At 39.7% G+C, this 26,525-nt stretch overlaps 1 long non-coding RNA gene across 2 annotated transcripts in view; it reads right to left on the reverse strand.

Moving 5' to 3' along the window:
- The window catches only part of LOC137016396 (uncharacterized), a 144,894-nt gene continuing 118,369 nt past the window's right edge, over positions 1 to 26,525 (reverse strand). For both annotated transcript variants that reach the window (XR_010894158.1, XR_010894157.1), the window contains exons 3-4: positions 2,961 to 3,275; positions 1 to 2,692 (exon numbers count right to left, since the gene is read on the reverse strand). This is a non-coding gene — a long non-coding RNA (uncharacterized lncRNA). The remainder of the gene's footprint in view (positions 2,693 to 2,960; positions 3,276 to 26,525) is intronic.

Consider the following 26,525-nt stretch of genomic DNA (forward strand, 5'->3'; position numbering starts at 1 on the left):
AGGACGGGGAAGGTTTAAGCGTGTATGCCTTTTCAGCGTCTCTGTGAAGTTCACTTAATTTCACTCGTTTAATCTGACTCCAATTTCAAATGATTCTTATTCTAAGGGTTGTGTCTCCAATTAGAAATTAATCATTTGTTATGTATTAATTTAGATATTCGATTATTCTGATTACCTTATATCTTAAATTATTTCGTTCACTGCAGTCCCGGTATCGCTTTAGAAGAGTTACTTCGGCCGATTTGAGCACTCTTCCCGGACACAAACTCGTCAGTCTGACCTTAAACATTGGATGCAGGGTAAATATCTACCTTTAAGTCGGTCGCGCTCTGCTTACTCGTAACAAAAAGCATAGTTTTGATATATTTACGAAAACTGCAACTTATTTAAGGCAGTGATTGTCAGAAATCGAAATGGACTTAATTGACGTGCCCTATGCTCCATCTATTAAACCTTTCGTATGAACAATCCTGAACACAGATTTGAGGTAATACCTTCGCTTTGATCTACTAGAAATAATGGATTAAGAATAATACAGAATCAACCAAATATAACATTTTATTTGTCAAGTAAAAATATATCATGCCAATTACATTACAATTAGACAATTAGAAGCCAATTCAGAAATGATAAATGCATAACATCGATTACTCAAAGAAATGCATATACACAGGGATGGGTGAATGTCCTCAGACATTCACCCATCTCTGGGGGGCCTCTCCTACAGATGATCCCCCATGACTGCTTTGCTCTTTACCTTTTATACCAGACCAGAACAAAAGGGTTGTAAATATTTACTACACCAACACCTGTTTTGGGGGAGAGAGGAGTGGGTTTTCAACAAAAGGCACCACCCAAAAGAGGACAGAATTTTCCTTAGTTTTCCATCTTCTTCATAATTCTAGTGACTGCTATGAAATTGAGACCGTTTTACCAATCCTGAGACAAATTAAATGATACCAAACATGAAAAGGGAAAAACAATAGATACAAAAGTTACATTATATGTTTTGAATAACTTTCAGTGACTTGAGGCAGGGGGAAGGAGAGTTTGTGTGTGTGTGTGTTTGTGTGTGTGTGTGTGTGTGTGTGTGTGGGTGTGGTGGGGGGAGGCGTTGTCCTTTTGGAGTGGGGGCAAGGTGTTGTCCATTGCTACTTCTTTGAGATCTTCTTTCCAGATTAAAGTTTTATTACTTTATTGCAGGACGCTTTATCTCAGTTTTTGTTTAGCAGGAAAATCAGGCCTTACAAGTTCATGTTAACTAATGTAGTTAACTAAAGTAAACTTATGAGATTATGAGATTTATGAATGGCAGATGCCAAAAAATTGAAATTGTGAAAATGTTTTGTCTTTAAAGGGTTAGTTCACCCAAAAATTCAAATAATGTCATTTATTACTCACCCTCATGTCATTCTACACCGGTAAGACCTTCATTCATCTTCCAAACACAAATTAAGATATTTTTGATTAAATCCGATGGCTCATTGAGGCCTCTATTTAGAGCAATGCCACTGTAAATCTCAAGATACATAAAGGTACTAAAAACATATTTAAAACAGTTCATGTGAGTTCAGTTGTTCTATCTTAATATAATAAAGCGACAAGAATACTTTTTGTGTGCCAAAAAAGCAAAATAACGACTTTTCAACAATATCTAGTGATGGCTGATTTCAAAACACTACTTCGGAGCTTTACGAATCGAATCAGCGGTTCGGAGCACCAAAGTCACGTGATTTCAGCAGTTTAGCCGTTTGATAGGAGATCCGAATCACTGATTTGGTAACTGACCACAAACTTTGGTTAAAATTTACATTTGTTTGTAGTGTTATTCAGATTCATTTAATTGTTGCTTTATTGTTGTATCAATAAATGCTCTTTTTTACATTATGTAATTGGATTTTTGATAACACTTTAGTATAGAGAACATGTATTCACTATTAACTACGACTTTTGCCTCAAAATCCTAATTTACTATTAATAGTTAATAAGTTAGTTGTTAAGTTTAGGTATTGGGTAGGATCAAGAATGTAGAATATGTTCATGTAGAATAAGGCATTAATATGTGCTTAATAATTACTAATAAACAGCCAATATTCTAGTAATATGCATGCTAATAAGCAGCAAGTTAAAAGACCCTAAAAAAGTGCTACCAGATTTTTTTTTTTTAACCCAGGCCATAAAGGTTCTGTTTCAGGTTATCCTCAGGTTATTATCTCATTGTGACTAGGCCAAGTCTTTGAACATGAATGTGTAAGGTTGAGCATATATTAATGTGTGTAATGTGTCACCTAAAGTTCAAAATGAGCTTTTTGCAGTTATTGCTGCCATTATTGCAGAATAAGCATCCATAGGAGACACAAACAGAAGACCAGACCAGTCCTTCTGTCACTACTGAAAGACTGTGTGTTAGATTGTGTGTTATGTTCCATAACAATGTTCTTGCTTGTTATATATTGCCCAGTTTGAGGTACCCAGTATGAACAATTATATGTTTTCCAGTTTGAAGTGTCATTGAGAGAACTAATCAAAGTATATGATCCATTAGTGGCAGAGTGAATGTCCTGAGTTGATTGACTTGTTAGATTGACTGTTCCATGAAACCAGTGGATACGCCCATCATGGTTTGACCTCTCAACCTTGCAGGTCACCCTTTTCCCATCTTCATGTATCTGGACAATCATTTGAGGACACTCTGAGAAAAGAAAGAGAAATTGATAAATTTTGACTTGTGATGCTAAAATGCTTCTTTAAGGATATAAACAATGATAATTGGGGTTTGCTGAAAATTCCCATAGCTCTGAAGAAAAGCAAACTCTGAAGAAAAAATAAATAAAAAACTATTCTCTCAATTTTGCATGGACATACAGTATACCATCATGTTCTTAGAGCAGTCACGATGAAGGATTTGAAGGAATAAAAAAGTTGATTAACCACCTATTATAACATTTCAGGCTACATACCCAGTGTAACATTGGTATCAGCACTTGTATGTCCATGGGAGGATCGGAGTTTGCAGATATAGCGTCCAATGTCATCTGGTTTTGGGTAGGCAATAGTTAATACCAGTTGTTTGTTTGCCATATATTGGCAGGGGAAGAAACTGATTGCTGTATTGCTTTCCGAGCATATAGTTTTATTTGATTCTTTAATCCAGCTTAGATGAGTAACCTGGAATTCACGGTCCTTTCCATCAGATAGAGATATATTGCAGTGCAGAGTGATGGCCTGGTGGCAGTGGGATATGACAGGTTTGGTAACTAGTACACTAACCATGCCTGCATAAAAGAAAGACAGGGTAACATGTTATAATAATATTAAGATATGTCAATAATGATTTACTAATCATTTGCAAAATATGACTATACATTCATAAACATTTAATAAGTGATATACTAACATTTTTGTTTTGTAATTCAGTTATAAGTAATTTATAAGTTATTAGTTAACGATGAACTAATCATTTACAAAACGTGACTATACATTAATAATTATGTGATATGCTAATGATTTACAAATGTGTTGTAACATTATTAGTTACATTATATATCACTTAATCACTTTATAGTTACACTATATATCATTTAATCATCATCTTCAAATATTTATGTTTATAATTTATTGATGAATTGTGAAGTTGTAAGCTGTCTGTGTCCAAAAGCACAAACATGTATGTATGCTAAAGCAATATTTTTTAAGAATTGTAATTTATGTGAATACACATTTATAAATGACTTTCAGTCAGGGGCTTCTAGTAAGTAATGTTAAGTCCTTTCACTCATCAACACAGACTTGGGTTCTGTGTGGAGTGTGTGAGATCTAGCAATAATGTAAACCGATTGTACCTGGCTTTTACTGAAGCTCACATGCAGATGCACAGCGGTTCACGAGTTCACACTTACAAATAAGTCAGGTAAATAAATTGGTAAACGTATTTGGCGTGCTGTCCGGGGAGAGGGCTCCGAGCTCGGTAATCGGCCCAAACACAGAGTACCCCCCCTCCCCCTTTTAGATTATATGAAGTAACCCGGAGATTGTGAGGAGACGGGGTGGTGGAGGGATTCTGGAAACTGTCAAGGATCCTTGGGTGAGTTTTGACTGTGATTATATACAGGCCTGAACTCATGCCGATTGGGTAGATATGTTGATTACAGATTGTTGACAGCTGGTTGAGATGACGTAATCATTAAGATGACGTAATGATTGGGTAGCTTATTAGGGCCCAAGCGAAAATTCGCGCAGGGCCCTCTTGTTCTTCTAAGGATTATTAGGGCCAAAGCCCAAGGGGCTGAAGGCCCTTTTGTTTTCTTTAGGATTATTAGGGCCAAAGCCCAAGGGGCTGAAGGCCCTTTTGTTTTCTTTAGAATTATTAGGCCAAAGCCCTGTAAAGGGCTGAAGGCCCTATTGATTTCTTTAGGATTATTATTAGGGCCCAAGCGATTAAGCGCGCAGGGCCCTCTTGTTCTTCTAAGGATTATTATTAGGGCCCGAGCACCGATGGTGTGAGGACCCTATTGGAATTGCTCCATTTATTATTATTAGGGGCCAAGCACCGAAGGTGCGGAGGCACCTATTGTTATTGTTGGCGTTCTTTTTTTTTTTTTTTTTTTTTTTATTAGGGGCCAAGCACCGAAGGTGCTTAGGCACCTATTGTTATTGTTGGCGTTCCGTACGCTTATTAGGGGCCAAGCACCGAAGGTGCTTAGGCACCTATTGTTATTGTTGGCGTTCCGTACGCTTATTATTAGGGGCCAAGCACCGAAGGTGCTTAGGCACCTATTGTTATTGTTGGCGTTCCGTACGCTTATTATTCTTCTTCTTCTTCTTCCGCTCTTGAAGTCTATGGCAGCCCATAGAACCGCTTGCGGGAAAGTTGTGAAATTTGGCACACAGTTAGAGGACAGAATGACCTTTGTCCATAGCAAATTTGGAGTCTCTAACTCAATCCCTCTAGCGCCACCAGCTGTCCAAATTTGCACTTATGTTTATGCTAATAACTTTTGAACCATAAGGGCTAGAAACAAAATTCTTTTTTCATATGATTCCTTGGGTCAAGACGAATCGATTGCATCATATGACGTCATTTTCCGTCATGAAAATTTTTCCGCCATTTTGAATTTTCTGAAAAACCTACTTTTTCGAACTCCTCCTAGGCCGTTAGTCCGATTTTCATGAAAATTAAACCAGATCATCTTCAGACCATGCTGACAAAAAGTTATGGAATTCAAGTCGATTGCTCAAACCGTTTTCGAAAAACACACGAACGAATTGTACGTAGCGCTTGCGAAAATAGAAGTAAGGCTGTATCTCTGCAACACTTTATCATATTCAGACCAAACTTGATACATGTCTTCACAAGCATGACCTGAGGCACCATGCAGTGTTTCGGCTCAGCGCCACCTACTGGTGCGGAGATATGAAAAATGGATATTTTTGCTTATAACTTCTGATGGGTTTGTCCAAAAATCATAAATTTGGTCTTGTTGGATTCGGGGTATCATGCCGAGTCAAATGATATCAAATTTTCCCATATCGGACATTTTGGCCGTCGGCTATTTTGAATTTCGTGCTAAAATGCTGTATTTTACGAACGCATTAGCGTATCGTTACGAAACTCGGTATGGGTCCCCAGTACAATACCCTGAAGGAGCCTGAGAAGTTTCAGCACTGCGCCACCTTGTGGTCAAAAGTTATAACAAAATTTACAGAAATGCTAATAACTTTTGAGTATATTAACCGATTGTAATGAAACTGTTTTCAGTAGATTCCTTGGGTCATGCTGAGAACATAGATATCAAACTTTCCATAGTCAGCTGAACTTCCTGTCCGCTGTATTGTTTTTCTTTAAAAACCTACTTTTTCGAACTCCTCCTAGACCGTTGCTCCGATTTTCACCAAAATTGAACCGTATCATCTTCAGACCATGCTGACAAAAAGTTATGGATTTCAAGTCGATAAGTCAAACCGTTTTCGCATACCAGAGCAACGAATTTGAGGCATGATGCAAAAATGACTCTTGAAGCTGTATCTCTGCTATGCTTTATCATATTCAGACCAAACTTGGTATGTGTCATCACAAGCATGACCTGAGGCATCATACAATGTTTCAGCACAGCGCCACCTACTGGAGTGGAGATATGAAAAATGGCTGTTTTTGCTTATAACTTCTGATGGGTTTGACCAAAATTCATAAATTTGGTATGGTTCATCAGGACAATGCCCTGAAAGAGCCTGAGAAGTTTCGGACCAGCACCACCTTGTGGTCAAAAGTTATAACAAAATTTACAAAAATGCTAATAACTTTTGTCTATATTAACCAATTGTAATGAAACTGGTCTCAGTAGATTCCTTGGGTCATGCTGAGAACAAAGATATCAAATTTGCCATAGTCAGCTGAAATTCCTGTCCGCCATATTGTTTTACTTTAAAAACCTACTTTTTCGAACTCCTCCTAGACCGTTGCTCCGATTTTCACCAAAATTGAACCGTATCATCTTCAGACCATGCCGACAAAAAGTTATGGATTTCAAGTTGATAAGTCAAACCGTTTTCGTATACCAGAGCAAAACATTTGAGATATGATGCAAAAATGACTCTTGAAGCTGTATCTCTGCAATGCTTTATCATATTCAGACCAAACTTGGTACGTGTCATCACAAGCATGACCTGAGGCATCATACAGTGTTTCGGCGCAGCGCCACCTACTGGAGTGGAGATATGAATAATGGCTATTTTTGCTTATAACTTCTGATGGGTTTGACCAAAATTCATAAATTTGGTATGGGTCATCAGGACAATGCCCTGAAGGAGCCTGAGAAGTTTCGGACCAGCGCCACCTTGTGGTCAAAAGTTATAACAAAATTGACAAAAATGCTAATAACTTTTTTTTCTAATTGCTCACTGCTGCTGTTGGTCTGATGCTCCCAGCCATGTTGGCTGGCTTCTTCTGCCGTTTTTGTGCTTGGCCCCGTAATTGCTGCTTGCAGCTATATTTATTCTTCTTCTTCTTCCGCTCTTGAAGTCTATGGCAGCCCATAGAACCGCTGGCGGGAAAGTTGTGAAATTTGGCACACAGTCAGAGGACAGTCTGACCTTTGTCCATAGCAAATTTGGAGTCTCTAACTCAATCCCTCTAGCGCCACCAGCTGTCCAAAGTTGCACTTATGTTTATGTTAATAACTTTTGAACCATAAGGGCTAGAAACACAATTCTTTTTTCCTCTTATTCCTTGGCTCAAGACGAATCGAACGCACCATATGACGTCATTTTCCGTCATGAAAATTTTTCCGCCATTTTGAATTTTCTGAAAAACTTACTTTTTCGAACTCCTCCTAGGCCGTTACTCCGATTTTCATGAAAATTGAATCAGATCATCTTCAGACCATGCTGACAAAAAGTTATGGAATTCAAGTTGATTCCTCAAACCGTTTTCGAAAAACTAACGAACGAATTGTACGTAGTGCTTGCGAAAACAGAAGTAAGGCTGTATCTCCGCAACGCTTTATCGTATTCAGACCAAACTTGGTACATGTCATCACAAGCATGACCTGAGGTACCATGCAGTGTTTCGGCGCAGCGCCACCTACTGGTGCGGAGATATGAAAAATGGGTATTTTTGCTTATAACTTCTGATGGGTTTGTCCAAAAATCATTTTGGTCTCGTTGGATTCGGGGAATCATGCCGAGTCGAATGATATCCAATTTTCCCAATTCGGCCATTTTGGCCGTCGGCCATTTTGAATTTTGTGCTAAAATGCTGTATTTTACGAACGCATTAACGTATCTTTACAAAACTTGGTATGGGTCATCAGCACAATGCCCTGAAGGAGACTGAGAAGTTTCGGCACAGCGCCATCTTGTGGTCAAAAGTTAAAACAAAATGTTACAAAAATGCTAATAACCTTTGACTGTATTCACCTATTGTAATGTCACTGGTCACAGTGGATTCCTTGGGTCATGCTGAGAACATAGATATCAAATTTTCCATAGTCAGCTGAACGTCCTGTCCGCCATATTGTTTTTCTTTAAAAACCTACTTTTTCGAACTCCTCCTAGACCGTTGCTCCGATTGTCACCAAAATTGAACCGTATCATCGTCAGACCATGCTGACAAAAAGTTATGGATTTCAAGTCGATACGTCAAATCGTTTTCATATACTGGAGCAACGAATTTGAGTCATGATGCAAAACCCACTCCTGAAGCTGTATCTCTGCACTGCTTTATCATATTTAGACCAAACTTGGTACATGTCATCACAAGCATGACCTGAGGCATCATGCAGTGTTTCGGCGCAGTGCCACCTACTGGAGTGGAGATATGAAAAATGGCTATTTTTGCTTTTAACTTCTAATGGGTTTGACAAAAATTCATAAATTTGGTCTCTTTAGATTCGAGGCATCATGCCGAGTCGAATGATATCCAATTTTCTCATATGGGCCATTTTGTTCTTCGGCCATTTTGAAATTTGTGCTAAAATGCTGTATTTTGTGAATGCATTTGTGTATCGTTACGAAACTCGGTATGGGTCATCAGGACAATGCCCTGAAAGTGCTTGAGAAGTTTCAGACCAGCACCACCTTGTGGCCAAAAGTTATAACAAAATGTACAAAAATGTTAATAACTTTTGACTGCATTCACCAATTGAAATGAAACTGGTCTCAGTAGATTATTTGGGTCATGCTGAGAACATAGATATCAAATTTGCCATAGTCAGCTAAACTTCCTTTCCCCCATATTGTTTTTCTTTAAAAACCTACTTTTTCGAACTCCTCCTAGACCGTTGCTCCGATTTTCACCAAAATTGAACCGTGTCATCTTCAGACGATGCCGACAAAAAGTTATGGATTTCAAGTCGATATGTCAAACCGTTTTTGTATAAATCTTCAGTGCTTTGACATATTGACACCGAACTTTGCAAGTGTCATTGTCACCTCACTCTGACCATACCACAACAATTTGGACACAGCGCCACCTATTGGTCGAAAGTGATGAAGCAGTAAATCCTCATTTTTGATCATTTTTCAGCTCTTTCACATAAAATGATCTTAATAGGTCTTTAATTGTTCACTGCTGCAGTTAGCCTGATGCTCCCAGTCGTGTTGGCTTGCTTCTTGTGCCGTTTTTGTGCTTGGCCCCGTAATTGCTGCTTGCAGCTATATTTATTATTCTTCCGCTTCTTCTTCCGCTCTTGAAGTCTATGGCAGCCCATAGAACCGCTTGCGGGAAAGTTGTGAAATTTGGCACACAGTTAGAGGACAGTCTGACCTTTGTCCATAGCAAATTTGGAGTCTCTAACTCAATCCCTCTAGCGCCATCAGCTGTCCAAAGTTGCACTTATGTTTATGTTAATAACTTTTGAACCATAAGGGCTAGAAACAAAATTCTTTTTTCCTCTGATTCCTTGGGTCAAGACGAATCGATTGCACCATATGACGTCATTTTCCGTCATGAAAATTTTTCCGCCATTTTGAATTTTCTGAAAAACGTACTTTTTCGAACTCCTCCTAGGCCGTTACTCCCATTTTCACGAAAATTGAACCAGATCATCTTCAGACCATGCCGACAAAATGTTATGGAATTCAAGTTGATTTCTCAAACCGTTTTCGAAAAACACGCAAACGAATTGTACGTAGTGCTTGCGAAAATAGACATAAGGCTGTATCTCCGCAACGCTTTATCGTATTCAGACCAAACTTGGTAACTGTCATCACAAGCATGACCTGAGGCAACATGCAGCATTTCGGCGCAGCGCCACCTAGTGGTGCGGAGATATGAAAAATGGCTATTTTTACTTATAACTTCTGATGGGTTTGGCCAAAAATCATGAATTTCTCGTTGGATTCGGGGAATCATGCCGAGTCGAATGATATCCAATTTTCCCATATTGGACATTTTGGCCGTCGGCCATTTTAAATTTGGTGCTAAAATGCTGTATTTTACGAACGCATTAGCGTATCGTTATGAAACTCGGTATGGGTCATCAGCACAATGCCCTGAAGGAGCATACCAAGTTTAGGACCAGCGCCACCTTGTGGTCAAAAGTTATAACAAAATTTACAAAAATGCTAATAACTTTTGACTATATTAACCGATTGTAATGAAACTGTTTTCAGTAGATTCCTTGGGTCATGCTGAGAACATAGATATCAAACTTTCCATAGCCAGCTGAACTTCCTGTCCGCCATATTGTTTTTCTTTAAAAACCTACTTTTTCGAACTCCTCCTAGACCGTTGCTCCGATTTTCACCAAAATCGAACCGTATCATCTTCAGACCATGCTGACAAAAAGTTATGGATTTCAAGTCGATAAGTCAAACCGTTTTCGTATACCAGAGCAACGAATTTGAGGCATGATGCAAAAATGACTCTTGAAGCTGTATCTCTGCAATGCTATATCATATTCAGACGAAACTTGGTATGTGTCATCACAAGCATGACCTGAGGCATCATACAATGTTTCAGCACAGCGCCACCTACTGGAGTGGAGATATGAAAAATGGCTGTTTTTGCTTATAACTTCTGATGGGTTTGACCAAAATTCATAAATTTGGTATGGTTCATCAGGACAATGCCCTGAAGGAGCCTGAGAAGTTTCGGACCAGCACCACCTTGTGGTCAAAAGTTATAACAAAATTGACAAAAATGCTAATAACTTTTGATAATATCTACCGATTGTAATGAAACTGGTCTCAATAGATTCCTTGGGTCATGCTGAGAACATAGATATCAAATTTGCCATATTCAGCTGAACTTCCTGTCCGCCATATTGTTTTTCTTTAAAAACCTACTTTTTCAAACTCCTCCTAGACCTTTGCTCCGATTTTCACCAAAATTGAACCGTATCATCTTCAGACCATGCCGACAAAAAGTTATGGATTTCAAGTTGATAAGTCAAACCGTTTTCGTATACCGGAGCAAAGAATTTGAGAGATGATGCAAAAATTACTCTTGAAGCTGTATCTCTACAATGCTTTGACATATTCAGACCAAACTTGGTACGTGTCATCACAAGCATGACCTGAGGCATCATACAGTGTTTCGGCGCAGCGCCACCTACTGGAGTGGAGATATGAAAAATGGCTATTTTTGCTTATAACTTCTGATGGGTTTGACCAAAATTCATTAATTTGGTATGGGTCATCAGGACAATGCCCTGAAGCAGCCTGAGAAGTTTCGGACCAGCGCCACCTCGTGCTCAAAAGTTATAACAAACTTGACAAAAATGCTAATAACTTTTTTTTCTAATTGCTCACTGCTGCTGTTGGTCTGATGCTCATGGCCATGTTGGCTGGCTTCTTGTGCCGTTTTTGTGCTTGGCCCCGTAATTGCTGCTTGCAGCTATATTTCTTCTTCTTCTTCTTCCGCTCTTGAAGTCTATGGCAGCCCATAGAACCGCTTGCGGGAAAGTTGTGAAATTTGGCACACAGTCAGAGGACAGTCTGACCTTTGTCCATAGCAAATTTGGAGTCTCTAACTCAATCCCTCTAGCGCCACCAGCTGTCCAAAGTTGCACTTATGTTTATGTTAATAACTTTTGAACCATAAGGGCTAGAAACACAATTCCTCTTATTCCTTGGCTCAAGACGAATCGAACGATATATGACGTCATTTTCCGTCATGAAAATTTTTCCGCCATTTTGAATTTTCTGAAAAACTTACTTTTTCGAACTCCTCCTAGGCCGTTACTCCGATTTTCATGAAAATTGAATCAGATCATCTTCAGACCATGCTGACAAAAAGTTATGGAATTCAAGTTGATTCCTCAAACCGTTTTCGAAAAACTAACGAACGAATTGTACGTAGTGCTTGCGAAAACAGAAGTAAGGCTGTATCTCCGCAACGCTTTATCGTATTCAGACCAAACTTGGTACATGTCATCACAAGCATGACCTGAGGTACCATGCAGTGTTTCGGCGCAGCGCCACCTACTGGTGCGGAGATATGAAAAATGGGTATTTTTGCTTATAACTTCTGATGGGTTTGTCCAAAAATCATAAATTTGGTCTCGTTGGATTCGGGGAATCATGCCGAGTCGAATGATGTCCAATTTTCCCAATTCGGCCATTTTGGCCGTCGGCCATTTTGAATTTTGTGCTAAAATGCTGTATTTTACGAACGCATTAACGTATCTTTACAAAACTTGGTATGGGTCATCAGCACAATGCCCTGAAGGAGCCTGAGAAGTTTCGTCACAGCGCCGCCTTGTGGTCAAAAGTTATAACAAAATTTACAAAAATGCTAATAACTTTTGACTGTATTCACCAATTGTAATGAAACTGGTCTCAGTAGATTCCTTGGGTCATGCTGAGAACAAAGATATCAAATTTGCCATAGTCAGCTAAACTTCCTGTCCGCCATATTGTTTTTCTTTAAAAACCTACTTTTTCGAACTCCTCCTAGACCGTTGCTCCGATTTTCACCAAAATTGAACCGTGTCATCGTCAGACCATGCCGACAAAAAGTTATGGATTTCAAGTCGATATGTCAAACCGTTTTCGTATACCAGAGCAAAGAATTTGAGGCATGATGCAAAAACGACTCTTGAAGCTGTATCTCTTCAGTGCTTTGACATATTCAGACCAAACTTGGTATGTGTCTTCACAAGCATGACCTGAGGCAGCATACTCTGTTTCGGCGCAGCGCCACCTACTGGAGTGGAGATATTAAAAATGCCATTTTTGCTTATAACTTCTGATGGGTTTGACCAAAATTCATAAATGTGGTATGGGTCATCAGGACAATGCACTGAAGGAGCCTGAGAAGTTTCGGACCAGCGCCACCTTGTGGTCAAAAGATATAACAAAATTGACAAAAATGCTAATAACTTTTTTTCTAATTGCTCACTACTGCTTTTGGTCTGATGCTCCCAGCCATGTTGGCTTGCTTCTTGTGCCATTTTTGTGCTTGGCCCCGTAATTGCTGCTTGCAGCTATATTTAGGGCCCGAGCACCGATGGTGTGAGGACCCTATTGGAATTGCTCCGTTTATTATTATTATTATTATTATTATTAGGGCCCGAGCACCGATGGTGTGAGGACCCTATTGGAATTGCTCCGTTTATTATTATTATTATTATTATTATTAGGGCCCAAGCGAATTAAGCGCGCAGGGCCCTCTTGTTCTTCTAAGGATTATTAGGGCCCAAGCGAAAATTCGCGCAGGGCCCTCTTGTTCTTCTAAGGATTATTAGGGCCCAAGCGAAAATTCGCGCAGGGCCCTCTTGTTCTTCTAAGGATTATTAGGGCCCAAGCGAAAATTCGCGCAGGGCCCTCTTGTTCTTCTAAGGATTATTAGGGCCCAAGCGAAAATTCGTCGCGCAGGGCCCTCTTGTTCTTCTAAGGATTATTATTATTTTTTTTTCTTTTTTTTTTTCCGTCTTCCGGGGCTTTTTGGGGGCCTTAACATGCTCAAAAACTCTTGAAAATTGGCACACACATTGGAATCCGCGGCCATTAGGACGCCGGAGAGGCTGGTACCCGGGCGTGGCAGGGGGGCTCGACAGCGCCCCCTTGAAAAAAGTCTGAAAATTTGGTCCATATATTAAACATGCTTGCACGTATTAGTATGAAACTCGGTACACATATAGACCTCATCGGGCCGAACAACTTTCGCGCTCTAAGTTAATCGCCACGCCAACAGGAAGTCAGCTATTAAGGGTTGTTTGAAAAACGCATGCTCTGGAATTTGATATACTCCTCCTAGACGATTAATCCGATCGCCACCAAACTCGGTCAGCATGAAGTCAAGACACTGATGATTAAAAATTGCCAGGGGATTTTTGATATCTCGAACGGTTTGGCCGTGGCGAGGCAACGAATTTATGGCGAGAAAAAGGAAACAGGAAATGTGTTATAACGTCTTAATACATATATTGATCTTTATGAAACTTCACGAGTGTGTTCGTTATAGGAGTCTGATCACATGGATGTGACTATTGTGAGTCAAAGTTATAGCGCCACCAACTGGCAGCAGGAAGTGTATCACTTTTTGAAATGTTTTGAGATCACCCTCTTATTTTTACCTGATTTGCTTCAAACTTCATCAGTGTAATGTCAATACACAGCAGATGTAGACCTATGACAGGATTTTTGATATTTGAAATATTGTTGCCATGGCAACAGGTCAAACTGTAATAATATTCTTGAGTGTTTTTGAGGCTCTTAACATGCTTCAAATTGCATGAAACTCGACACACACATCAATATTGTCAACCAGTAGACATGGACAAAGCCATAGAAATGGGCGTGGTGGAGGGGCTCAGTAGCGCCACCTTTTGACAAAAGTGGGGGGGTTAGATTTTCCTACAGTCACCAAACTCGGTACACATATTGTTCTCATCAAGCCGGACAATTTTCTAATTTACATTCATTAGCTCCGACCAACAGGAAGTCAGCTATTTTGGTTTGAATGTTAATTTTTTGAAAAAACAGGCTATGAATTTTATAATACTACTCCTACAGGGTTTATCCAATTTACACCAAGCTTTTTTTAACTTGTTGCGAACACATTGAAGTTGTTTAATTGCAAACGGATTTTGGATATCTCAAACGATTTGGCCGTGGCGAGGCAACGAATTTATGGCGAGAAAAGGGAAACAGGAAATGTGTTATAACTTCTGCATACATTGATTGATGTTTATGAAACTTCAGGAGTGTGTTGGTTGTAGTAGTCTGATCACATGGATGTAACTATTGTGAGTCAAAGTTATAGCGCCACCAAATGGCAGCAAGAAGTGTATCACTTTTAAAATGCTTTGAGATCACCCTCTTATTTTTACCTGATTTGCTTCAAACTTCATCAGTGTAATGTCAATACACAGCAGATGTAGACCTATGACAGGATTTTTGATATTTGAAATATTGTTGCCATGGCAACAGGTCAAACTGTAATAATATTCTTGAGTGTTTTTGAGGCTCTTAACATGCTTCAAATTGCATGAAACTCGACACACACATCAATATTGTCAACCAGTAGACATGGACAAAGCCATAGAAATGGGCGTGGTGGAGGGGCTCAGTAGCGCCACCTTTTGACAAAAGTGGGGGTTAGTTTTTCCTACAGTCACCAAACTCGGTACACATATTATTCTCATCAAGCCGGACAATTTTCTAATTTACATTCATTAGCTCCGACCAACAGGAAGTCAGCTATTTTGGTTTGAATGTTAATTTTTTGAAAAAACAGGCTATGAATTTTATACTACTACTCCTACAGGGTTTATCCAATTTACACCAAGCTTTTTTTAACTTGTTGCTAACACATTGAAGTTGTTTAATTGCAAACGGATTTTGGATATCTCAAACGGTTTGGCCGTGGCGAGGCAACGAATTTATGGCAAGAAAAGGGAAACAAAGTGTTATAACTTCTGCATACATTAATTGATTTTGATGAAACTTTGGCTTAGTCTTCGTTGTACAAGGCTGATCACATGGATTTGACTATTGTGATTCAAAGTCATAGCGCCACCAACTGGAAGCAGAAAATGTGTCACTTTCAGCATACATTGAGATCACCCTCTTATTTTTACCTGATTTGCTTCAAAATTCATCAGAATAATGTTAAAACTTGGCACATGTAATCCTTTGAAAATGGGCAGGGAGGAGGGGCTCTATAACGGCACCTTGTAGTGCAGTAAATGTGGAGTGAATTTGACATAGTCCTTTGATGTTTAACCGTTTTAAGTGCCTATTGCCCGCTGTGCACAGTTGCCCTGAAGCCACCGGGGTGGCGGTGCCACCGGGCTTGGGCCCGCCATCGCTGCTCGCAGCTATATTTAGGGCCCAAGCGAAAATTCGCGCAGGGCCCTCTTGTTCTTCTAAGGATTATTATTATTATTTTTTTTTTTTTTTTTTTTTTTTTTTCCGTCTTCCGGGGCTTTTTGGGGGCCTTAACATGCTCAAAAACTCTTGAAAATTGGCACACACATTGGAATCCGCGGCCATTAGGACGCCGGAGAGGCTGGTACCCGGGCGTGGCAGGGGGGCTCGACAGCGCCCCCTTGAAAAAAGTCTGAAAATTTGGTCCATATATTAAACATGCTTGCACGTATTAGTATGAAACTCGGTACACATATAGACCTCATCGGGCCGAACAACTTTCGCGCTCTAAGTTAATCGCCACGCCAACAGGAAGTCAGCTATTAAGGGTTGTTTGAAAAACGCATGCTCTGGAATTTGATATACTCCTCCTAGACGATTAATCCGATCGCCACCAAACTCGGTCAGCATGAAGTCAAGACACTGATGATTAAAAATTGCCAGGGGATTTTTGATATCTCGAACGGTTTGGCCGTGGCGAGGCAACGAATTTATGGCGAGAAAAAGGAAACAGGAAATGTGTTATAACGTCTTAATACATATATTGATCTTTATGAAACTTCACGAGTGTGTTCGTTATAGGAGTCTGATCACATGGATGTGACTATTGTGAGTCAAAGTTATAGCGCCACCAACTGGCAGCAGGAAGTGTATCACTTTTTGAAATGTTTTGAGATCACCCTCTTATTTTTACCTGATTTGCTTCAAACTTCATCAGTGTAATGTCAATACACAGCAGATGTAGACCTATGACAGGATTTTTGATATTTGAAATATTGTTGCCATGGCAACAGGTCAAACTGTAATAATATTCTTGAGTGTTTTTGAGGCTCTTAACATGCTTCAAATTGCATGAAACTCGACACACACATCAATATTGTCAACCAGTAGACATGGACAAAGCCATAGAAATGGGCGTGGTGGAGGGGCTCAGTAGCGCCACCTTTTGACAAAAGTGGGGGTTAGTTTTTCCTACAGTCACCAAACTCGGTACACATATTATTCTCATCAAGCCGGACAATTTTCTAATTTACATTCATTAGCTCCGACCAACAGGAAGTCAGCTATTTTGGTTTGAATGTTAATTTTTTGAAAAAACAGGCTATGAATTTTATACTACTACTCCTACAGGGTTTATCCAATTTACACCAAGCTTTTTTTAACTTGTTGCGAACACATTGAAGTTGTTTAATTGCAAACGGATTTTGGATATCTCAAACGGTTTGGCCGTGGCGAGGCAACGAATTTATGGCGAGAAAAGGGAAACAGGAAATGTGTTATAACTTCTGCATACATTGATTGATGTTTATGAAACTTCAGGAGTGTGTTGGTTGTAGTAGTCTGATCACATGGATGTAACTATTGTGAGTCAAAGTTATAGCGCCACCAAATGGCAGCAAGAAGTGTATCACTTTTAAAATGCTTTGAGATCACCCTCTTATTTTTACCTGATTTGCTTCAAACTTCATCAGTGTAATGTCAATACACAGCAGATGTAGACCTATGACAGGATTTTTGATATTTGAAATATTGTTGCCATGGCAACAGGTCAAACTGTAATAATATTCTTGAGTGTTTTTGAGGCTCTTAACATGCTTCAAATTGCATGAAACTCGACACACACATCAATATTGTCAACCAGTAGACATGGACAAAGCCATAGAAATGGGCGTGGTGGAGGGGCTCAGTAGCGCCACCTTTTGACAAAAGTGGGGGTTAGTTTTTCCTACAGTCACCAAACTCGGTACACATATTATTCTCATCAAGCCGGACAATTTTCTAATTTACATTCATTAGCTCCGACCAACAGGAAGTCAGCTATTTTGGTTTGAATGTTAATTTTTTGAAAAAACAGGCTATGAATTTTATACTACTACTCCTACAGGGTTTATCCAATTTACACCAAGCTTTTTTTAACTTGTTGCTAACACATTGAAGTTGTTTAATTGCAAACAGATTTTGGATATCTCAAACGGTTTGGCCGTGGCGAGGCAACAAATTTATGGCAAGAAAAGGGAAACAAAGTGTTATAACTTCTGCATACATTAATTGATTTTGATGAAACTTTGGCTTAGTCTTCGTTGTACAAGGCTGATCACATGGATTTGACTATTGTGATTCAAAGTCATAGCGCCACCAACTGGAAGCAGAAAATGTGTCACTTTCAGCATACATTGAGATCACCCTCTTATTTTTACCTGATTTGCTTCAAAATTCATCAGAATAATGTTAAAACTTGGCACATGTAATCCTTTGAAAATGGGCAGGGAGGAGGGGCTCTATAACGGCACCTTGTAGTGCAGTAAATGTGGAGTGAATTTGACATAGTCCTTTGATGTTTAACCGTTTTAAGTGCCTATTGCCCGCTGTGCACAGTTGCCCTGAAGCCACCGGGGTGGCGGTGCCACCGGGCTTGGGCCCGCCATCGCTGCTCGCAGCTATATTTATTATTATTATTATTTTATTTTTTTTTTTTTATTTTTTTCCGTCTTCCGGGGCTTTTTGGGGGCCTTAACATGCTCAAAAACTCTTGAAAATTGGCACACACATTGGAATCTGCGGCCATTAGGACGCCGGAGAGGCTGGTACCCGGGCGTGGCAGGGGGGCTCGACAGCGCCCCCTTGAAAAAAGTCTGAAAATTTGGTCCATATATTAAACATGCTTGCACGTATTAGTATGAAACTCGGTACACATATAGACCTCATCGGGCCGAACAACTTTCGCGCTCTAAGTTAATCGCCACGCCAACAGGAAGTCAGCTATTAAGGGTTGTTTGAAAAACGCATGCTCTGGAATTTGATATACTCCTCCTAGACGATTAATCCGATCGCCACCAAACTCGGTCAGCATGAAGTCAAGACACTGATGATTAAAAATTGCCAGGGGATTTTTGATATCTCGAACGGTTTGGCCGTGGCGAGGCAACGAATTTATGGCGAGAAAAAGGAAACAGGAAATGTGTTATAACGTCTTAATACATATATTGATCTTTATGAAACTTCACGAGTGTGTTCGTTATAGGAGTCTGATCACATGGATGTGACTATTGTGAGTCAAAGTTATAGCGCCACCAACTGGCAGCAGGAAGTGTATCACTTTTTGAAATGTTTTGAGATCACCCTCTTATTTTTACCTGATTTGCTTCAAACTTCATCAGTGTAATGTCAATACACAGCAGATGTAGACCTATGACAGGATTTTTGATATTTGAAATATTGTTGCCATGGCAACAGGTCAAACTGTAATAATATTCTTGAGTGTTTTTGAGGCTCTTAACATGCTTCAAATTGCATGAAACTCGACACACACATCAATATTGTCAACCAGTAGACATGGACAAAGCCATAGAAATGGGCGTGGTGGAGGGGCTCAGTAGCGCCACCTTTTGACAAAAGTGGGGGGGTTAGTTTTTCCTACAGTCACCAAACTCGGTACATATATTATTCTCATCAAGCCGGACAATTTTCTAATTTACATTCATTAGCTCCGACCAACAGGAAGTCAGCTATTTTGGTTTGAATGTTAATTTTTTGAAAAAACAGGCTATGAATTTTATACTACTACTCCTACAGGGTTTATCCAATTTACACCAAGCTTTTTTTAACTTGTTGCGAACACATTGAAGTTGTTTAATTGCAAACGGATTTTGGATATCTCAAACGGTTTGGCCGTGGCGAGGCAACGAATTTATGGCGAGAAAAGGGAAACAGGAAATGTGTTATAACTTCTGCATACATTGATTGATGTTTATGAAACTTCAGGAGTGTGTTGGTTGTAGTAGTCTGATCACATGGATGTAACTATTGTGAGTCAAAGTTATAGCGCCACCAAATGGCAGCAAGAAGTGTATCACTTTTAAAATGCTTTGAGATCACCCTCTTATTTTTACCTGATTTGCTTCAAACTTCATCAGTGTAATGTCAATACACAGCAGATGTAGACCTATGACAGGATTTTTGATATTTGAAATATTGTTGCCATGGCAACAGGTCAAACTGTAATAATATTCTTGAGTGTTTTTGAGGCTCTTAACATGCTTCAAATTGCATGAAACTCGACACACACATCAATATTGTCAACCAGTAGACATGGACAAAGCCATAGAAATGGGCGTGGTGGAGGGGCTCAGTAGCGCCACCTTTTGACAAAAGTGGGGGGGTTAGTTTTTCCTACAGTCACCAAACTCGGTACACATATTACTCTCATCAAGCCGGACAATTTTCTAATTTACATTCATTAGCTCCGACCAACAGGAAGTCAGCTATTTTGGTTTGAATGTTAATTTTTTGAAAAAACAGGCTATGAATTTTATACTACTACTCCTACAGGGTTTATCCAATTTACACCAAGCTTTTTTTAACTTGTTGCTAACACATTGAAGTTGTTTAATTGCAAACGGATTTTGGATATCTCAAACGGTTTGGCCGTGGCGAGGCAACGAATTTATGGCAAGAAAAGGGAAACAAAGTGTTATAACTTCTGCATACATTAATTGATTTTGATGAAACTTTGGCTTAGTCTTCGTTGTACAAGGCTGATCACATGGATTTGACTATTGTGATTCAAAGTCATAGCGCCACCAACTGGAAGCAGAAAATGTGTCACTTTCAGCATACATTGAGATCACCCTCTTATTTTTACCTGATTTGCTTCAAAATTCATCAGAATAATGTTAAAACTTGGCACATGTAATCCTTTGAAAATGGGCAGGGAGGAGGGGCTCTATAGCGGCACCTTGTAGTGCAGTAAATGTGGAGTGAATTTGACATAGTCCTTTGATGTTTAACCGTTTTAAGTGCCTATTGCCCGCTGTGCACAGTTGCCCTGAAGCCACCGGGGTGGCGGTGCCACCGGGCTTGGGCCCGCCATCGCTGCTCGCAGCTATATTTATTATTTTTTTTTATTTTTTTTTATTTTTTTTTTTTTCCGTCTTCCGGGGCTTTTTGGGGGCCTTAACATGCTCAAAAACTCTTGAAAATTGGCACACACATTGGAATCCGCGGCCATTAGGACGCCGGAGAGGCTGGTACCTGGGCGTGGCAGGGGGGCTCGACAGCGCCCCCTTGAAAAAAGTCTGAAAATTTGGTCCATATATTAAACATGCTTGCACGTATTAGTATGAAACTCGGTACACATATAGACCTCATCGGGCCGAACAACTTTCGCGCTCTAAGTTAATCGCCACGCCAACAGGAAGTCAGCTATTAAGGGTTGTTTGAAAAACGCATGCTCTGGAATTTGATATACTCCTCCTAGACGATTAATCCGATCGCCACCAAACTCGGTCAGCATGAAGTCAAGACACTGATGATTAAAAATTGCCAGGGGATTTTTGATATCTCGAACGGTTTGGCCGTGGCGAGGCAACGAATTTATGGCGAGAAAAAGGAAACAGGAAATGTGTTATAACGTCTTAATACATATATTGATCTTTATGAAACTTCACGAGTGTGTTCGTTATAGGAGTCTGATCACATGGATGTGACTATTGTGAGTCAAAGTTATAGCGCCACCAACTGGCAGCAGGAAGTGTATCACTTTTTGAAATGTTTTGAGATCACCCTCTTATTTTTACCTGATTTGCTTCAAACTTCATCAGTGTAATGTCAATACACAGCAGATGTAGACCTATGACAGGATTTTTGATATTTGAAATATTGTTGCCATGGCAACAGGTCAAACTGTAATAATATTCTTGAGTGATTTTGAGGCTCTTAACATGCTTCAAATTGCATGAAACTCGACACACACATCAATATTGTCAACCAGTAGACATGGACAAAGCCATAGAAAAGGGCGTGGTGGAGGGGCTCAGTAGCGCCACCTTTTGAAAAAAGTGGGGGTGATATTTTGTCCTACATTCACCAAACTCGGTACACATATTATTCTCATCAAGCCGGACCATTTTCTAATTTACATTCATTAGCTCCGACCAACAGGAAGTCAGCTATTTTGGTTTGAATGTTAATTTTTTGAAAAACAGGCTATGAATTTTATACTACTACTCCTACAGGGTTTATCCAATTTACACCAAGCTTTTTTTAACTTGTTGCGAACACATTGAAGTTGTTTAATTGCAAACGGATTTTGGATATCTCAAACGGTTTGGCCGTGGCGAGGCAACGAATTTATGGCGAGAAAAGGGAAACAGGAAATGTGTTATAACTTCTGCATACATTGATTGATGTTTATGAAACTTCAGGAGTGTGTTGGTTGTAGTAGTCTGATCACATGGATGTAACTATTGTGAGTCAAAGTTATAGCGCCACCAAATGGCAGCAAGAAGTGTATCACTTTTAAAATGCTTTGAGATCACCCTCTTATTTTTACCTGATTTGCTTCAAACTTCATCAGTGTAATGTCAATACACAGCAGATGTAGACCTATGACAGGATTTTTGATATTTGAAATATTGTTGCCATGGCAACAGGTCAAACTGTAATAATATTCTTGAGTGTTTTTGAGGCTCTTAACATGCTTCAAATTGCATGAAACTCGACACACACATCAATATTGTCAACCAGTAGACATGGACAAAGCCATAGAAATGGGCGTGGTGGAGGGGCTCAGTAGCGCCACCTTTTGACAAAAGTGGGGGTTAGTTTTTCCTACAGTCACCAAACTCGGTACACATATTATTCTCATCAAGCCGGACAATTTTCTAATTTACATTCATTAGCTCCGACCAACAGGAAGTCAGCTATTTTGGTTTGAATGTTAATTTTTTGAAAAACAGGCTATGAATTTTATACTACTACTCCTACAGGGTTTATCCAATTTACACCAAGCTTTTTTTAACTTGTTGCGAACACATTGAAGTTGTTTAATTGCAAACGGATTTTGGATATCTCAAACGGTTTGGCCGTGGCGAGGCAACGAATTTATGTCGAGAAAAGGGAAACAGGAAATGTGTTATAACTTCTGCATACATTGATTGATGTTTATGAAACTTCAGGAGTGTGTTGGTTGTAGTAGTCTGATCACATGGATGTAACTATTGTGAGTCAAAGTTATAGCGCCACCAAATGGCAGCAAGAAGTGTATCACTTTTAAAATGCTTTGAGATCACCCTCTTATTTTTACCTGATTTGCTTCAAACTTCATCAGTGTAATGTCAATACACAGCAGATGTAGACCTATGACAGGATTTTTGATATTTGAAATATTGTTGCCATGGCAACAGGTCAAACTGTAATAATATTCTTGAGTGTTTTTGAGGCTCTTAACATGCTTCAAATTGCATGAAACTCGACACACACATCAATATTGTCAACCAGTAGACATGGACAAAGCCATAGAAATGGGCGTGGTGGAGGGGCTCAGTAGCGCCACCTTTTGACAAAAGTGGGGGTTAGTTTTTCCTACAGTCACCAAACTCGGTACACATATTATTCTCATCAAGCCGGACAATTTTCTAATTTACATTCATTAGCTCCGACCAACAGGAAGTCAGCTATTTTGGTTTGAATGTTAATTTTTTGAAAAAACAGGCTATGAATTTTATACTACTACTCCTACAGGGTTTATCCAATTTACACCAAGCTTTTTTTAACTTGTTGCTAACACATTGAAGTTGTTTAATTGCAAACGGATTTTGGATATCTCAAACGGTTTGGCCGTGGCGAGGCAACGAATTTATGGCAAGAAAAGGGAAACAAAGTGTTATAACTTCTGCATACATTAATTGATTTTGATGAAACTTTGGCTTAGTCTTCGTTGTACAAGGCTGATCACATGGATTTGACTATTGTGATTCAAAGTCATAGCGCCACCAACTGGAAGCAGAAAATGTGTCACTTTCAGCATACATTGAGATCACCCTCTTATTTTTACCTGATTTGCTTCAAAATTCATCAGAATAATGTTAAAACTTGGCACATGTAATCCTTTGAAAATGGGCAGGGAGGAGGGGCTCTATAACGGCACCTTGTAGTGCAGTAAATGTGGAGTGAATTTGACATAGTCCTTTGATGTTTAACCGTTTTAAGTGCCTATTGCCCGCTGTGCACAGTTGCCCTGAAGCCACCGGGGTGGCGGTGCCACCGGGCTTGGGCCCGCCATCGCTGCTCGCAGCTATATTTAGGGCCCAAGCGAAAATTCGCGCAGGGCCCTCTTGTTCTTCTAAGGATTATTATTATTATTTTTTTTTTTTTTTTTTTTTTCCGTCTTCCGGGGCTTTTTGGGGGCCTTAACATGCTCAAAAACTCTTGAAAATTGGCACACACATTGGAATCCGCGGCCATTAGGACGCCGGAGAGGCTGGTACCCGGGCGTGGCAGGGGCTCGACAGCGCCCCCTTGAAAAAAGTCTGAAAATATGGTCCATATATTAAACATGCTTGCACGTATTAGTATGAAACTCGGTACACATATAGACCTCATCGGGCCGAACAACTTTCGCGCTCTAAGTTAATCGCCACGCCAACAGGAAGTCAGCTATTAAGGGTTGTTTGAAAAACGCATGCTCTGGAATTTGATATACTCCTCCTAGACGATTAATCCGATCGCCACCAAACTCGGTCAGCATGAAGTCAAGACACTGATGATTAAAAATTGCCAGGGGATTTTTGATATCTCGAACGGTTTGGCCGTGGCGAGGCAACGAATTTATGGCGAGAAAAAGGAAACAGGAAATGTGTTATAACGTCTTAATACATATATTGATCTTTATGAAACTTCACGAGTGTGTTCGTTATAGGAGTCTGATCACATGGATGTGACTATTGTGAGTCAAAGTTATAGCGCCACCAACTGGCAGCAGGAAGTGTATCACTTTTTGAAATGTTTTGAGATCACCCTCTTATTTTTACCTGATTTGCTTCAAACTTCATCAGTGTAATGTCAATACACAGCAGATGTAGACCTATGACAGGATTTTTGATATTTGAAATATTGTTGCCATGGCAACAGGTCAAACTGTAATAATATTCTTGAGTGTTTTTGAGGCTCTTAACATGCTTCAAATTGCATGAAACTCGACACACACATCAATATTGTCAACCAGTAGACATGGACAAAGCCATAGAAATGGGCGTGGTGGTGGGGCTCAGTAGCGCCACCTTTTGACAAAAGTGGGGGTTAGTTTTTCCTACAGTCACCAAACTCGGTACACATATTATTCTCATCAAGCCGGACAATTTTCTAATTTACATTCATTAGCTCCGACCAACAGGAAGTCAGCTATTTTGGTTTGAATGTTAATTTTTTGAAAAAACAGGCTATGAATTTTATACTACTACTCCTACAGGGTTTATCCAATTTACACCAAGCTTTTTTTAACTTGTTGCGAACACATTGAAGTTGTTTAATTGCAAACGGATTTTGGATATCTCAAACGGTTTGGCCGTGGCGAGGCAACGAATTTATGGCGAGAAAAGGGAAACAGGAAATGTGTTATAACTTCTGCATACATTGATTGATGTTTATGAAACTTCAGGAGTGTGTTGGTTGTAGTAGTCTGATCACATGGATGTAACTATTGTGAGTCAAAGTTATAGCGCCACCAAATGGCAGCAAGAAGTGTATCACTTTTAAAATGCTTTGAGATCACCCTCTTATTTTTACCTGATTTGCTTCAAACTTCATCAGTGTAATGTCAATACACAGCAGATGTAGACCTATGACAGGATTTTTGATATTTGAAATATTGTTGCCATGGCAACAGGTCAAACTGTAATAATATTCTTGAGTGTTTTTGAGGCTCTTAACATGCTTCAAATTGCATGAAACTCGACACACACATCAATATTGTCAACCAGTAGACATGGACAAAGCCATAGAAATGGGCGTGGTGGAGGGGCTCAGTAGCGCCACCTTTTGACAAAAGTGGGGGTTAGTTTTTCCTACAGTCACCAAACTCGGTACACATATTATTCTCATCAAGCCGGACAATTTTCTAATTTACATTCATTAGCTCCGACCAACAGGAAGTCAGCTATTTTGGTTTGAATGTTAATTTTTTGAAAAAACAGGCTATGAATTTTATACTACTACTCCTACAGGGTTTATCCAATTTACACCAAGCTTTTTTTAACTTGTTGCTAACACATTGAAGTTGTTTAATTGCAAACAGATTTTGGATATCTCAAACGGTTTGGCCGTGGCGAGGCAACAAATTTATGGCAAGAAAAGGGAAACAAAGTGTTATAACTTCTGCATACATTAATTGATTTTGATGAAACTTTGGCTTAGTCTTCGTTGTACAAGGCTGATCACATGGATTTGACTATTGTGATTCAAAGTCATAGCGCCACCAACTGGAAGCAGAAAATGTGTCACTTTCAGCATACATTGAGATCACCCTCTTATTTTTACCTGATTTGCTTCAAAATTCATCAGAATAATGTTAAAACTTGGCACATGTAATCCTTTGAAAATGGGCAGGGAGGAGGGGCTCTATAACGGCACCTTGTAGTGCAGTAAATGTGGAGTGAATTTGACATAGTCCTTTGATGTTTAACCGTTTTAAGTGCCTATTGCCCGCTGTGCACAGTTGCCCTGAAGCCACCGGGGTGGCGGTGCCACCGGGCTTGGGCCCGCCATCGCTGCTCGCAGCTATATTTATTATTATTATTATTTTATTTTTTTTTTTTTTATTTTTTTCCGTCTTCCGGGGCTTTTTGGGGGCCTTAACATGCTCAAAAACTCTTGAAAATTGGCACACACATTGGAATCTGCGGCCATTAGGACGCCGGAGAGGCTGGTACCCGGGC

This window comes from Chanodichthys erythropterus, unplaced genomic scaffold (assembly GCF_024489055.1).
Source record: "Chanodichthys erythropterus isolate Z2021 unplaced genomic scaffold, ASM2448905v1 ctg001380_np12, whole genome shotgun sequence".
Classification (NCBI taxonomy): domain Eukaryota; kingdom Metazoa; phylum Chordata; class Actinopteri; order Cypriniformes; family Xenocyprididae; genus Chanodichthys; species Chanodichthys erythropterus.